The sequence below is a fragment of the Protomyctophum bolini genome (genome assembly GCF_963924005.1).
Source record: "Protomyctophum bolini genome assembly, chromosome: 18".
NCBI lineage: Eukaryota > Metazoa > Chordata > Actinopteri > Myctophiformes > Myctophidae > Protomyctophum > Protomyctophum bolini.
This window is the reverse complement of record NC_137879.1, coordinates 27,792,568-27,804,808: the sequence shown is the minus strand read 5'-3', so window position 1 is coordinate 27,804,808 and position 12,241 is coordinate 27,792,568. Positions and strand designations below refer to the sequence as shown.

At 41.6% G+C, this 12,241-nt stretch overlaps 1 pseudogene across 1 annotated transcript; it reads right to left on the bottom strand.

Annotated features, from left to right (window-relative positions):
- Positions 1 to 597: 597 nt before the first annotated feature.
- LOC308333617 (cilia- and flagella-associated protein 52-like) lies at positions 598 to 11,112 on the bottom strand (annotated as a pseudogene). The gene is made up of 13 exons: positions 11,107 to 11,112; positions 9,747 to 9,883; positions 9,170 to 9,298; positions 8,938 to 9,037; positions 8,433 to 8,549; positions 8,193 to 8,291; positions 7,688 to 7,858; positions 7,276 to 7,424; positions 5,553 to 5,698; positions 4,667 to 4,818; positions 4,244 to 4,346; positions 1,136 to 1,247; positions 598 to 779 (listed from the first exon to the last, which is right to left on the bottom strand). The product of its transcript is annotated as a cilia- and flagella-associated protein 52-like (transcript).
- Positions 11,113 to 12,241: the final 1,129 nt, after the last annotated feature.

Below are 12,241 nucleotides of genomic sequence, written 5' to 3'. Positions count from 1 at the left end.
TTTGAGCTGCTGTTTTGACAGTTGTGTGTACGGAATTTAATACAGTATATAAATGTTTTAATACATTCGAAAGTCCAAAGTTGCACCTTGCTTATAAAATGGTCTAACCTCCAAATCTCTTATTAGGCCGACTTTGACTAATGTTGTAATGTTGACTGCTACTTAACAGTCCTGACAGAATCATCAAGTCACAGTATTTTTGGTGTATCATACTGCCTCCATGTGGACAGAATAGGGCATTACATCATCAAAATAAGACATGTAGGCCTTTGCCGTGTCTTCCCCCGATCTCTCTCCCCATTTCCTGTCAGACTACTTTCATCCTATCAATAAAGGCAGAAAAAGCCAAAACAAGAACATTTTTAATAAAAGGACATGTATGCAGGTGGAGTGCTGTCTCTGGCACAGTTTTTCCTTTCTATCGTTAGAAAGTAGTTTCACTCTTTCACTCTACAAACGGTGGGTGTTGTTAAACAATGGAGAAAAAAACCAACCTCTGGTCAGAATGGGACAGATTTATTTTGGGGAGGTTAGGCCGAGGGTTTGAGTACCGTATGAAGATTGTAGTGTAGGTCCTCCTGAGCTTGGACGGTGTTTCTAGGGAGAGACTGGGCGGGGGAACCTCCACCTGAGAATGGCCCCGTCAGCACTGGTGGTGACCAGCGTGCGGTTGTTGGTGCAGATCTTGACACTGGTGATGCTGCCGCTGTGGCCGACGCCCACATGGGTCACCTCGCCATCCATGTAGTTCCACACCTTCACCAGCTGGTCGTCTCCACCTGGACGTGACGGACGTAGAGGAGACAAGAACCATTACAAAGGGTGCAGCAGTTACTCAAACATCACTGATCTAGAATCTGAACCGTGTGCTGCTTATTTTTAGTTGTCTCTGATCTAGGATCATGCTCCTTACTATTGGTTGATAGTAATTAATTGGCTATGATTGACTTAGACAATTTTTGGCCCTGGGTAGCCACGGCCAACAGTGGTGTAGATCTGTGCTCCAAGGAGCATACTTTTGTAGTTTCATATGTTTTTAATGCAATCACGTTTGGGGGGGGGTGAGTGAGAATGTTAATTATTAGTATTGTGTAACATCAACAAGAACAATTGACAATGTTATTATTTGCCATACCTGTGACAAAATGCTGCCCATCTTGTGAGATGTGCATTCCATTGATGGCTCCAGACTGGGAGCCCTCGAGCTCTCTGATGGCCGAGCCATCATACACCTCCCAGTAACCAATCTGAGCAGAGACAAATGACAAACATACTACATTAAAACCACAAATCCTGTCAGTAAATTAAATTCAATGACTAGTGTTGTAGTATGGGCTCAGATCCATGCCAATATTATCTGTGTGTTCGTAAAAGAAAATGCGTAAAAAAACAACCCGTAAAAGAAAAATGCGTAAAAAAACAATCCGTAAAAGAAAAATGCGTAAAAAAACAATCTGTAAAAGAAAAATGCGTAAAAAAACAATCTGTAAAAGAAAAATGCGTAAAAGTTACAGATGCTTTTTTTGGTTCCCCAGTGATATCACTGCCAAAATTCACATGACGGCTGAGAGCCAATCACTTACGAACAGAAAAAAAGACAACCTAAATTACGAATGCTTTTTTTGGTTCCCCAGTGATATCACTGCCAAAAATCACATGACGGCTGAGAGCCAATCACGTGAGGCCTTTTCCTCTACCCAATCAAAAAGCTCCATAAGTCTGCCTGGCAACTGAGGTTGCCATGTTTGTCTGGGGCTACGTTATAAGTATAAGTATAAGTTTATGAGTTACAAGTTTAGCTATATTATATCCATATCTTGTCTTAAAACAACCACTCAATGGCATTATTGACTAATTCATTATTTTATAATGATATATATATGATATATATATATATATATATATATATATATATATATATATATATATATATATATATATATATGATATATGATAGCAGCCTCATCATACTATCATCATCATCACATCATCATATCATATCATATCATATCATATCATATCATATACTATATATATATATATATACTATAATTAGTGAATCACTGCCTGCACCAATCGCTCCCACTTTTCACACGGGGGGGCAATATCGCACAACGGGCAAGGGCTAGTATAAAATAGTAATACATAACTTAAAAATATATATTTAATCTGGGACTGGGCTTTCCTGTCTATAGGTTTAGCTATATATCCATAATATATTGAATTAAAACAACCAGTCAATTACACAAATTCGTTATTTTAGTAGCCTAAAATAAATTCAGCTATATATCCAATATCCATATGATATTAAAACAATCGGCAAATAGGCTATATCCTAATTTCTGCACACAGGCATCATTATTTTCGTTCTGACGATTAAGTAAGGCATTGTATAATTTCACCACAGGGAGACGCTGTACGTCTTGCTCACTGTCTCATGCACACACCACCCGCACCCCCCCCCCCTGCCTGAAACAGGATGTGACGTTTATGGGCGTTCCAATCTAGTATGATAAAAATCGCCAAAGAAGAAGAAGAAGTCTTCACCTATCTAGTCAGGAACCATGCTCGCTCGCGGCTAAAGGCCCCCCATAGAGTGGAAAGGCCTCCCATAGAGTGGCTTGGAACAAACAAATTAGGCTACACAAACCGACAGCAGCTGAGGGAGAACGTCACATCCTGTTTCAGGCAGGGGGGGGGGGGGTGCGGGTGGTGTGTGCCCGATATTGCCCCCCCGTGTGAAAAGTGGGAGGGATTGGTGCAGGCAGTGATTCACTAATTATAGTATATATATATATATATAGTATATGATATGATGATATGATATGATATGATATGATATGATATGATATGATATGATAGTATGATGAGGCTGCTATCATATATCATATATATATATATATATATATATCATATATATATCATTATAAAATAATGAATTAGTCAATAATGCCATTGAGTGGTTGTTTTAAGACAAGATATGGATATAATATAGCTAAACTTGTAACTCATAAACTTATACTTATACTTATAACGTAGCCCCAGACAAACATGGCAACCTCAGTTGCCAGGCAGACTTATGGAGCTTTTTGATTGGGTAGAGGAAAAGGCCTCACGTGATTGGCTCTCAGCCGTCATGTGATTTTTGGCAGTGATATCACTGGGGAACCAAAAAAAGCATTCGTAATTTAGGTTGTCTTTTTTTCTGTTCGTAAGTGATTGGCTCTCAGCCGTCATGTGAATTTTGGCAGTGATATCACTGGGGAACCAAAAAAAGCATCTGTAACTTTTACGCATTTTTCTTTTACAGATTGTTTTTTTACGCATTTTTCTTTTACAGATTGTTTTTTTACGCATTTTTCTTTTACGGATTGTTTTTTTACGCATTTTTCTTTTACGGATTGTTTTTTTACGCATTTTCTTTTACGAACACACAGATAATATTGGCATGGATCTGAGCCCATATTGTAACCACTGCTATATGTTATGTGTCTTAACCACAAGGCCATTGGCACACAATCTTAACCAACAGCGAATGAGTAATTGATCAAAGACGTATATAATTAAGAGTTACCCTCTCTCAGAATTAAGAGCACAATAATCACCAATACTTACCAAAGCTTTAAGCAATGATGCCTCCGTATTATTATGCTGTTGTTCTATTTTTTCCTAATTGGTTTCTATTCAGGTGAGTTTCTGTCATTCATCTGTATCCCTAAACTAAAACATTATTGCATTTAGTATGCTTATTATGCCTCTATATGCAAATGAGCAGTCTATGTTCAGAGACTCTGTCATCTTGACATGTACACAGTTTTCTGCTCTGAATGACAGTTATTGTCCCTGGAGGTTTTGCAGTTGACGATGCAACGGAGCCTCTCAAAATGAAATTATTGGTTGAAGTTAATTATTGCGCAGGTTCATTTTCACCTGTCTTTGTCCAGATCTCTGAGGACAATCAGTTCTTCTACTGCGGTAAGTTCATTTTCTTGTTATGTAAAAGACTAAACTAATTACAGCTACAACCCTGAAAAGAGTGGACAATAAGGATCATTGCTATTTTTGGGGGAGTAAACATTTATGGAATATTTTAGGAAAAATGTCACTTAGTGACATGCCCAATATAGGGTTAATGTGGAGACCTCTCACCGTCACAGCTTCTCGCCAGGGCTCAGTGTGATCAAGCAGTTTCAAAAGCCCTGACATCTCTCTAGAATAGGTTATATCTGGTTCTGAATCGTACCTTCCTGTCTGTGCCGCTGGTGACGATCTGGAATTCTTCTGGGTGGTAGCACACACATCTGAACAGCGTGTTGGCCAGCACCATCTGATTCCTCACAAACCGCCTGTGGTAGTAAGAGACACAGGGAACAGAGAAGCAGAGTAGACAACAAGAGTTATTATTATAGTAGGAAGAAGTTGTGCATGTGGGCAAAACGCAAGCCAAAAGACAGTATAAATCATAGAAAATCACATAAGACATTGACACATAAATGTGCACTGCTTAAAAAATAAAAATAAAATGCACTGCTTTTGGACATTCGGGCTACAAAAAATACATATTATTGGAAGTCCATGTTATTATATTTATGGTTGCATTTGCATTCAGAAAATGGTGCGTACACTTCCAAGTGCATACGTGCCGTGTGTGCATTTGGATACTCACACTAAGTCCCAAATGATGCAGGCGCCGTCAGAGCTGGCCGTGACGCACTCTGTGTCGTCGCTCTTGATCTTGATGGAGTTGACGGCAGCCTTGTGCTCCTTCATGGTCTCCTGCAGCCGATGGCGGCCCTGCAGGAGCTCCCACACGCGCACCTGCAGCATGAAGGAACTTTTTCATTTGCATGATAATAAATGTATGCCTATATTCCGCAATTTCTGCACTGATCAAATTCCAACATGGAATAAATGTTTATTCTACTTTTTATTCTACTCAAAGCATAGCATATGTGTGCATTAAATAGTCATATTAATTTAGAATATGTTTTATTTTCCCTTGATTATATTTTGTAATATATTGCTTTATGTGGAGAATTGCTACTCATAAGAGGAAGCTTTTTTGAAATATGTATTTTTGTTGTGGTTAAGTGGCTCAGTAGTTAAGTGGTTAATGATATGACTTTATCGTTATCACAGTCCATCATAGCAGTAAAATCTAGATGAAAACTTAGTAGTGATTCAGTTCAAACAGGTCTTATTCACATTTAGTCCCTCAACCGCACAAGTGGTCAGGAATAATTAGAACAGTTTATTACACCGTTTTGTTGAATACTCTAAGATTCTGATGGGCAACACTGGATGTCAATGGACAGGCAGCTTGGGCTGAAACAACCAAATATGGAGATGCCTGACTTCATAGACTTTGTGCCTATTTCAGATGCGCAATAACACGGGTAAAAACCCAAATGGGGACAATGGAGGAAGTGCAGTAACTTGAAGACATGAAGACGTTGTCACTGGAACACTGAGTCTAGTCCCATATCATGGCGAATAAAAACGAGGGATCTCGAGGTGGTGAACATTATGAAGCCATGACACCTGCTACTGACCTGTCCCTCTCCCCCACCGCTGATGATCCTCGTGCAGTCCCTGGTGGCTGCGATGGAAGTCACACCCATGCTGTGTGCGTTGTGGATGACTAGCATGACCCGGCCACTCTCCGGAGCAAACACCCTGATGTTGCCATCGTTCCACGCTAGGGGCGTACACAGAGACAGTCAGGTCCCTCGTTATGGATTGGAGATTTTGTGTTGCTTTGTCAACTATGCTTTTGTTCCTCAAGCACTCAGCACCATTACGATTTATGAAAAGGTATATTGGCATTATAGGGTTTTGTATCTCGGTCAATGGTTATTGACAAATACAAAAATACATGATCTAAACTATATGAATATATGAATGAGTTTGTTGTCCAGAACGACACCCAAGTATTTGTAGCTCTCTACGACTTCAATTTCTGTGCCCTTGATGAGTGTAGGAGCAGGACTGGGAGGAGTCTGTCTAAAGCTAATGATCATGTCTTTAGTTTTGGTCACATTTAGCTGTAAAAATGACTTGTCACACCAGGATATGAAGTCATTGAATATACCCAACAGGTGGATTTTTTGCAAAACAAAATGCCTCAAATCATCCAATTGCCATTCAAGGCATAAGAAGAAGAAATGTCACCTTTTCACATTGGCCTATTATAGCGCCACCAGGAGGCCACAACCTGACCTGCACTGCCCTGGTGGAGACCTGCATGTGCCCCGACTGGCACTTTTTCTCTAGTTAGCCTTGTGAGAGCTTGTGATGATCAACAATATCACACAGTAGCACCGTAGTCAAAACACAAGTGAAATGTCACTGTTTTATTTATAACTTTCAATCTTCACAAGCTAGACCTTACAGGCACACACTAAAAGGTTACATAAATCTCCCTCCCTCTGTCTTGTTTCCAGGTAACGGTGACTAATAAGTGAATATTCACAAATGGACTACAGGAGGCTGAGGAGAGAGCGAAGTTGTCTGAAATGATTAGCAACAGTAACACCTCCTGTTTGTGTGTACGTACGTGTGTGTGTGTGTGTGTGTGTGTGTGTGTGTGTGTGTGTGTGTGTGTGTGTGTGTGTGTGTGTGTGTGTGTGTGTGTGTGTGCGCGCGCGCATGTCTGTCTGTCTGTGTGCATGACTAATCTCAGAAACTGTTGGACCAAGCAGCACCAAACATTCTGTGCATGCAGCCAGTAGGCCAATGAAGTACTTCCAGTCTTCCACCCCAAATTATTCAATTAGGTGTCATGGTGGTGCTATACCAGCCCACGAACGGTTCTCGAGTTACATGGATTACAGATCTCAGGCTCCCAGCTGGCATCAATGAGGAAATAGAATAGATTTATCTGGCTATAGGATGTTCTGGTGCTTCTGGGGACAATAGAACATCTGAACACATTATTCTGCAAATGAGGTACCAACACTGGCAGTGGAGGTCGACATCAAAACAGTGTGACCAATACTTTAAAAAAGTATTGTGGTGTTATAATAATCTGTTCTGAAGTGATATGCATTTTTGTGACAGGTGACAGTCTGTCCAATTTTGGCCAATTGGCATGAAAGGTTAATACGTTCTTCTGTGGGCCAGAACAACCAAACTTTCTATCACGTTGTGTGCAAACCCGTTCATAATTGCTCAATTCTACAAACACACAGATAGACGGACCAACATACAAACAAAGTGACAGAAAAATGGACAGAGGAGATGAGTGACAGAGAATTTGGAAGGGGACTGTCTCACCACTGACTATGCTGGTTCCGTCCCTCATGATGTGCAGGGCATTACATGTCATGTTGGGCACAGTGATGCGTAGCAGCTCCTTGTAACTGCTTGTGTGCCACACCCGGATGTCTTCGTGGGAACAAGTGGCAAACATCTCTGAGGTTCCACTGGAAGACAAGCTCAATTTGAAACCTGGATTGACAAGAACATGAGTACACTGCCCCCTAGTGAAGAAAGTTGAATACTGGACTAATGTAGTTCTCGGACAGTTGTTCTCAACTGTCAGGTCATGTCCCCGCAACCTCCCACATGGTGGTCCCAGTTCTAATTTGATTATTTGTGTGCGTGTGTATGTGTGTGTTTGTTGGGGGGGGGGCGGGGTCCTGAAATGGTTGAGAAACACTGCTCTACGGTTCAGTCTGCCACTTACAAAAGTATGTCCACGTCCCTGACAGCACTTCGGTGGCTGGACAAGATGAGTTCAGCCTTGAAGTCATCGTATGTGACACGGTAGACCTGAGCAGACTCTGTCCCAATAAACAACTGCTGCCCCTCTCCTCTCACAGCGATGGAGGTCACTGCTCCCTCCAGCTGGACTTGTCTGCCACAGGGTGATGAGAAAAGGAAAGGTGGATTAGTAATGTATTGCAAACAGGGAAGGGAACTATTTTGATTCCACCTGCCTTAACGCACTTAGACCGGAAAATGGGAACCCCTTTGTGTGTTTAATTGTTATACCTTTCAATCTGAGAACCACTTTTTGTAACATTAGCTGTTGCTATATATATAGCAACATGAAAAACGTAATCATACTCTAAATGCATTAATATCTAGCTTACAAGTCAAAGTCAAACTCTAGCAGCAGTTGGCAGGTGGTTATATAATATACAGTACTGTACATAGTATTATATGAGGGGAAAGGTTGCAGGACTCACTTGAGTGTTTTGAAGTTAGCTCCAGAGCAGAGAAAGGAGACCGGCTCCAGAGCCCACTAGAATGTTCCCAGACCGCAGTAATGTGAGGACATTCACACCCTACACAATGAGAAACACAAGCATACGGTTTTAAAGACAGAATCCAGAAAGGCTGCAGGTGGTCCAGTGCACATTGACTTCAATCAAATAAGAACAACCACTGTTAACAGCAGTCACATGTGGTTGTGGTCTGTGTCCTACCTGGCTGTACTTGTGTTTAACGGGCCAGCAGCCGTTCAGACGGCTGGTCTCCAGGTTGAATTTCATGATATCTCCGCTGGTCGTACCACAGTAGAAGAACTGATTGTCCTCAGAGATCTGGACAAAGACAGGCGACAAAGACAGATTGACTGATTGACAGAAGCTCAAGCAATAAACGTATTCTGTCACATCATTGAGGGTGCAGTACTATACTGTGTAGGTCATTATGAGAAAATTCAACATAAAACGTGCACGTTGCAGTGTCAAATTCAGTGGGAAGAGGATAACCCACCAATGCAGCATTACTGTAATAACCATGACATGCTTTGTATGTATGCACTATGCAGGGGCACTGCATATCTCCAATTTGCTGTATTGTTTCTTAATATATATATGGTAACTTTAGCTAACTATCTACAGCCAAAGTTGCAGGAGCCCTTCAGAGTAGCCATGCAGTGAATAAGATGGGGAACAAAATGCCGTGGATTGAACACCAATCTCTCACCTCTATACATTTGACGATCCTTTTCAGCAGGCCCAACTGGCAGTCTGTGGGTCTGACCTTTCTGTTGTTCACATCCAGCTCCCACACTCGCACTGTGCCACTGCAACACAAAGAAACAGAATAACAGAATAACCTTAAGCAATTTCCAATGTGCAAAATACAATAGCTAAAATAGCAGGTCTACAAGCTGAGCTTGTACATTTTATTTATTTTTAGGTACATTCTTACTCACTCTCCAGCAGTGACAAAGACGCTGTCGTTAGTGTTGGAGTACTTTGTGGTGAGGCAGTGACCGGCGACACGAGGCGAAGCGGGGCTCCCACAGATGGCCTCCTTGGTCTCCACGTTCCACACCGCGATGCTGAAAACATATTCAGCAATGATCAGCATGCATTATGGAAAACAGCAAAACTACTCCTATTCCTAATAGTTGTATTATCATTACTACTATTACTTCCACAGTATTAAAACAACCAGAAGACAGTGCCAGTGACTTTAGCATTTTGTTACATTTACTGAAATGCATTTCCACTAGAGGGCAGCATTCCATGTATTTTCAGGCACCCCAGCAAGTCCTACTGTCCAGGAATTTCAAGGAACCCCTATAACTCTGAGAGTGTAGTACGGATCCGTATGGTTCCATTTGTACACTCTCTGGGTTACAGACCGGTAAAGGGTACAATTGGAACCCCCTCAAGATACCCTGAAGGTCCCTGGTTGTCTGGATCCCACTTTGAGAACCATTGCAAATTCCTATGTTGATATTTAGTGAAGGAATTAAGGAAAGTATAATGATCAGTCATGTTTACCTGCCATCGTCCTGACCTCCAAGCGACACCAGGTACTTATCGCTGGGAGAGAAGGCCAGAGACTCCACCTTGGCTTTATGGAGCTGCATCCGGGCATGAAGTGCTCGCTTTGTGAAGTCCCAGATGATTATGTCCGCCTAGAATTCAAAATGTAATAATGAAAATAAATATAGCTACAAGCAGCTATAAGACGGGGTGAATATACATTGAGCTATATAAACATTGATGACTGATATTTATAATACATTTTAAATCACCCTAAATCAATTCTACCCAAGCCCTAGGTCAGCCCGAACCTGCTCATTTCTGTGTGGTTGACATGGCCAGGGGCGTAACTAGACATCAGAAGGCCCCGACACAGACTGGTCAGCGAGTGCCCCCGACAGAACGAATTGCGTGATGTATGGATAAAATGTGTATGAGTAATCTACAGAAATGTATTTTGCCAAAACCGGCCTCATGGTGGCGCTATAACAGGCCGTTGTGGAATATTTGGAGCAGAGGTTCGTTGTTGGCATCCAGGAAGTGTGTGTGCACAGTTTTGCATGGATCGGGCCAACGATTAACTGGTAATGGACAGACGTACACACACGCGGACACACACACGGACACACGGACAGACGGACGGAGTGCAAAACATACTCTCTCCCCATGCCTTCGGCCTGGTGGAAACAATAATAATTACAGTGAACCCCAGATTCGGCACAAACAAGGGACTAAATTATTCATCATTACACAATACTTTTATGAAACTGTACATTATTAGCAAATTCCCACAGCTCACTTCAAGTAAGGCGCTAACTGTTAAGTTGAAACTGTTCAAAACTTAAGATGGGGTATTTTCCTGTCCTGCCCTGGAAACCAAAATGAAAGATGTCAGCTACACTGACTAAAATTAGTCCATTTTAGGCCTCTCAAAATGCATGCGAGCTGTCCTTTCACATCCTGTTGATACCAACATTCAGCGTAAACAACCTTGGTGGTCTGTCAAAGCCACCTATACATCTGTGAGCTGCTATGTGGCTTTTCTTCCTTGTCAAGACATTGATATGGAAACAATACCACATATTGTACTGCAAGAAGACGAAAGAACACACAGTATTACATACAGGAGTAGGGTCAACTAAAATGTATATGCCTTTCCTGAAGAAAAAATAAATAAATAAAAATAAATAAATGATAAGGGCCCGAGCTTTGGACTAGTGTGAAGCACTATTGAAATCCAATGAATTATTATAAATATTATTTGTTTCACAAAAAAAACATTTTAACCCTAGAACACTAAACACGGGTGATTTTAACCCGGGCGATTATATTTTTGAATTTTTCTGATGTCTGAGGTGGGTGGGTCTTTCAGTACCTTCATGATTCTCAGTGACATCTTAGAGGTAGGTTTGTTTCCCTGCCCACACTATCACATTTCACCCGTGTTTAGTGATAGTGTACTTGTACTTGATAATGTACTTCTTTAATTTTGTTAATGTTTTTATTCACTGGACCAATCTCACATGTCACATGACTATGCACGTTCACCATGATAGTGTGCCTGCGTGCGTGTGGTGTGCGTGTGTGCGTGTGGTGTGCGTGCGTGCATGTGTGTGCGTGCGTGGTGTGGGTGTGTGACAGTATACAGTATGTACAGTAGGACTGCACAATATCCTAATATAAAAGCAGCAAGTCTCTGTGTGTACATGTATACGTACGTCTGTATAAGTAACTAAAGAACCGTTAACGTCTCTGTGTGTACATGTATACGTACGTCTATAATCCACATAACTAAAGAACCGTTCAAGTTCGAATTTGAACCGACTTCAAATTTGACACACGCGTTCCACACCACCACAGGGAGTGCAGTGCCCGGTGTCGAGTCTGTCGGATCGCTGGTTGTCCAGAACCAGCATAAAAGCCTCTGCCCGGGCTCTGGGCAGGACCCCTGCCCATGGGCTCTGGACATCTCCATTTATGGAGCTGGCCTGTTCTGACATCATAATTATGTTATGACATCTGCATATACTCCATAGTTGTCATGCCTGACAAATAACTCCATATATGGCCACGCCTCCAAATACCCATAGACATCAAATATAATTTTTAGCCCCTCCTATGTACAGCTTTTGTCCTCACACGTCTCAATATTTGCCATTGGCAATGGAAGGAGAAATTAGGTCAAACGTCTGCCAAATATGACGTAAATTTGTGGCAACACGAACATTAAATGCCATTGACAATGAAGGGATAATGTACGTCATATGTAGACGAGCAAATCGCCTAACCAATCACATAAATTCAGTTGTTCATGAGATTATGTATGATGATGTATAATGATAAGATAATGATCCAGTCTGGCAGTGTGCCGTGGGTTCGACTCCCGTTCCCGGTGGCCTTTGCTGCATGTCACCTCCCCATCTCTCTCCCCATTTCCTGTCAGCCTACTGTCTATCCCTCCATACAAATATAAAATAAAAAGCCGAAAAAGGAAAGAAAAAAAAGAGTCT